Source organism: Bison bison, unplaced genomic scaffold, assembly GCF_000754665.1.
Source record: "Bison bison bison isolate TAMUID 2011002044 unplaced genomic scaffold, Bison_UMD1.0 scf7180017864067, whole genome shotgun sequence".
Classification (NCBI taxonomy): Eukaryota; Metazoa; Chordata; class Mammalia; order Artiodactyla; family Bovidae; genus Bison; species Bison bison.
Window position 1 is genome coordinate 215,517 of NW_011494639.1, and position 4,458 is coordinate 219,974.

The 4,458-nt window shown below is 50.3% G+C and overlaps 1 long non-coding RNA gene across 1 annotated transcript in view; it reads left to right on the forward strand.

Annotated features, from left to right (window-relative positions):
• Positions 1-6: 6 nt before the first annotated feature.
• Positions 7-4,458, forward strand: part of LOC104986324 — a 13,817-nt gene continuing 9,365 nt past the window's right edge. Inside the window, exon 1 of the long non-coding RNA XR_825022.1 lies at positions 7-249. This is a non-coding gene — a long non-coding RNA (uncharacterized LOC104986324). The remainder of the gene's footprint in view (positions 250-4,458) is intronic.

Here is a 4,458-nt window from a genome sequence, read left to right on the forward strand (position 1 = left end):
GGCACCACAACCCGGCGGCCCGAGGGGGCTGCCGCAGCCCGGCGGGCCGCCGGCCCAGAACGCGGCTGTGGGTTCACACGGGGCTGGGGGACCCCGCAGGCCGACCTCTCCGGCTCCAGCTTCAGCGCAGAGCGGCTCCTGCCCACCGCGTCTCCCAAGGAGGTCCCAGAGCCTCTGCGTGAGTCCCCGATTCTCCCGTCTGGCGCTCTGACCTTGCCTCCCTTATTGACCTCAAGGCGGTGGAGGCCGGTGAGCGTGGGGACCACTCGTAGAATGGAGGTGGGGCCGGGGGCAAGGGTGGGCAAAGGGAGAGAAGCCCGTGAGAGGTACCTTTTTTCCAGGGCCTTCTTGGGCCTGTCTAGAGATCCAAAGGGTGCACTGGACAGTTCTTGAAGGAGGTTTCTTTTTTGAAAACAACAGACATATGTAGATGCTTCGGTTCAGTTCAGTTCAGTCGCTCAGTCGTGTCTGACTCTTTGCGACCCCATGGACTGCCGCACGCCAGGCCTCCCTGTCCATCATCAACTCTCGGAGCTTACTCAAACTCATGTCCATCGAGCCATCCAACCACCTCATCCTCTGTCGTCCCCTTCTCCTCCTGCCCTCAATCTTTCCCAGCATCAGAATCTTTTCCAATGAGTCGGTTCTTCGCATCAGGTGGCCAAAGTATTGGAGCTTCAGCTTCAGCGTCAGTCCTTCCAGTGAATATTCAGGACTGATTTCCTTTAGATGCCTCAGACCCACCTGTGAAATAAAACCTTTTCTCTACTCTAGACCCTTCAGAGAATTGAAGGAGGGCTGTGGACCCTCTCTCCAGAAAAGTGCACACTCATCCCTAAACGTAATTTTTGCACCATCAGGGAATTCTCAGACTTGTCAGAGCTCCCTGTACCCCAGCTTAAGGTACCCTAAGACAGCAGGAGATGGGGCTGGTGACTGCCTGTGCCTGCTGCCATCTTTGCTAATGCTTTTTCTTCCCTCAGGAATACCTGCCTACTGCAATCCCACATTTATGCCTGTAGACATTCCACCTCTCCTTTACAACCAGCTTGAATACCACTTCCTCCCTGGTTTTCCCATTCAGAAGTGTCTACGACCACGGCCTCCTGGCAACATGTTCTCTATGCCGTTTATGACTATTAATCCTATTCATGTGGACCTGTAGTTACTTTTGTGATTAGTTGTCTTTTCACATCTTCTAGGTTATAAACTCTTATGGTTTCTCCCTCTGCATCTATGAAGGTGCTTTATACGGTATGCCCTTGACAGTGAAAAGTGAAAGTAAAGTCGCTCAGTCATGTTCGACTCTTTGTGGTCCCGTGGACTGTAGCCCACCAGGCTCCTCTGTCCATGGGATTCTCCAGGCAAGAATACTGGAGTGGGTTTCCATTTCCTTCTCCAGGGGAAGCTTCCCAACCCAGGGATCAAACCAAGGTCTCCCGCATTGCAGGCAGACAAGTTTAACCTCTGAACCACCAGGGAAGCAATAATCAAAGGGAAGTGGGGTTGAGGGAACAGGAGGTCTGCTGGAGACCCAGGGAAACCAATGCCTTTGCTCCAGAAGAACCAGATGCCCCTCATACCAGATGCTTCACCACCAACACACGTCCACACCTTGGCTGCTGGCAAGTAGAATTCTCAAGTTTGTTGTTGTTCAGTCACTCAGTCGTGTCTGACTCTTCGAAACCCTGTGGACTGCAGCACGCCAGGCTTCCCTGTCTTTCACCATCTCCCAGAGCTTGCTCAAACTTATGTCCATTGAGTCAGTGATGCCATCCAACCGTCCCATCCTCTGTCATCCCCTTCTCCTCCTGCCTTCAATCTTTCCCAGCATCAGGGTCTCTTCTAATGAGTTGGTTCTTGGCATCTGGTGGCCAAAGTATTGGAGCTTCAGCTTTAGCATCATTCCTTCCAATGAATATTCAGGGTTGATTTCCTTAAGATTAACTGGTTTGATTTCCTTGCAGTCCAAGGGACTCTCAGGAGTCTTCTCCAGCAACACAGTTCAAAAGCATCAGTTCTTAAGTGCTCAGCCTTCTCTATGGTCCAACTGTCACATCCGTACATAACTGGAACCATAGTTTTCACTACTATGGACCTTTGTTGGCGAAATAATGTCTCTGCTTTTTAATATGCTGTTTAGGTTGGTCATAGCTTTTCTTCCAAGGAGCAAGCATCTTTTAATTTCATGTCAGCAGTCACCATTCACAGTGATTTTGGAGCCCCCAAAATAAAGTCTCACTGTTTCCATTGTTTCATCATCTATTTGCCATGAAGTGATGGGACTGGATGCCATGATTTTCATTTTCTGAATGTTGAGTTTTAAGCCAGCTTTTTTACTCTCCTCTTTCACCTTCGTCAAGAAGCTCTTTAGTTCCTCTTTGCTTTCTTCCATATGGGTGGTGTCATCTACATATCTGAGGTTATTGATATTGATCCATTGTGCCTTTTATTCCTTTTTCTTGGGGATGGTTTTGATCACTGCCTCCTGTACAATGTTATGAACCTCCATCCATAGTTCTTCAGGCGTTCTCAAGTTAGCAGGATCTTTTCATCTACTGCTTCTCCTCTGGGCAAGACAGACATAATTTACAGGTCCCTGGGTGAATTTGGGGTCCAGGCTCATGCAGGATACACCTGACAAATAGCAGATATTCTGCCCCAAATGCCCCCTTGTCAAATAAGGGAAATCTTCACTCACCAGTTGCACAGTCTAGATACAAGCTGGCATCATGCTTGACTCCTTCCCCTACCTTCCCTCCCTGCATTCACGTCCCCCATCAGTCACCATGCCCGCGGTCCATTTCAGAGATTGCCCTTCTCTCCATCTCCATGGCCCTGTCTCAAGCTCAGACCACCATTATTTCTTGCTTCAGTTCCTGCGTCTGTCTCCATCCTAGCTGGCCTACCTGCCTCCAGTCTCACCAGGTTCAGATCCAGTCTCCACATCCCAGCCAGAAGATCTTCCAAAAATATCATCTACTTCCCCGCTGAAAGCACTCAGGCAGCTCTGCATTTATTAAGGACGAGGTCCAAAGTCCTTCCTTCACCCAGCTCTCTCAGCCTCCAGGCTCTGGCCCTTGCTAACCCTCTGGCCTCCTTTCTCTCTGCTTCTCTCTCCCGCTTTGTGCTTCACTTGTACCAGATATCAAGCTCTTTCCCACATTGAGGTGAGAACCCCCTCCCCTGGTTTGTGAGGCTACGTCCTACTCATTAGGGCGTCCCAGGCGGCGCCAGTGCTAAAGAACCTGTCTTCCAAGTTTCCCTTCTGTGTCTGTCTCCACCTATGTCACCTTGTCCTCCGCACCTGGAAACATTCGTCACAGAGACTGTTCCTCACTTAGCCGACACCCACTCTCTCTGCCACGCCGGGAGCGCTGCAGTAGAGTACTCAATGCTGGGCACGGTACCTGGTGCCAGATAGGAGCACAGATGTTTACTGCTTACCTGGTGAATGAAAGCTGGGAACAGGACACCCAGCCCAGACGGGGGACTCTGGGACGGACACCTTGGGGCTGCAGGGCCTGAGAGTCAGGCGTGGTGGGGCCAGGCCCGCTGCTTTTGAATAATCACACCACTCACTGTTTACCAATGAGTTTCAATCTTTTTGAGTCTTGGATTTTTTTCTCAATTGAAAAATGGAGATAATAATGCTCTGGGTTGCTCTGAGGGTTGCCAGGTATCTATGTAGAAGCCCTTTGTAATTTTAAAGTTCTCTATGTAATAGTAATACTGGATTACTTTGCTTAATCCTCTCAGTACCATTTTGACAGAGGCGACTGACGTTTCCCATTTTGCATATGAGGAAGCTGACGGTGGACAATGGAAATAACTTGCCTGAGGGCACCAGCTGGTTACCAGGAACAGAAACCTGTCCCTGGGTTCCAAGTCCAGGCTGTCTCCACCACCTTACCACTGCCCCTCCCTTCTAACATGCTGACATTCTGAGTGTCCTACAGCTAACGTGTGGCCACTTAACCGTTTCCAGAAGGGGTTTTTTGGGGGGTGAGGCCCAGGTTGGGGGGAGGTGTGATGAGTTGTTGGCCGAACGTGGATTATATAACTCAGGTATCCAGCAGAATTGGGTTCAGGAGGAGTTGACCTTGGAGCTGACCCTAGACTCCCTATCTCTGCCCCTTCTCCCGCCCTCGAGGGGTAGCCTCAACTGACCATTCCCTTTTATTACATAGTTGGGCCCCCCTGCAGGACCTAAAGTTCCCAGAAGCTGGTGAGCTTCTCCTGCCTCCATATTTTCAATTTTGTATGTTAGCAACTATTTACTGAGCTCATCTGAGTGCTTTGTCACTGCCTGTGGAGTCCTGGACAAACGACTAACCCTCTCCAAGCGACAGTTTCCCCATTTTTCAAAATAGGATGGCTAATGGTCTGTCAGGAGAAGGCAATGGCACCCCACTCCGGTACTCTTGCCTGGAAAATCCCATGGATGGAGGAGCCTGG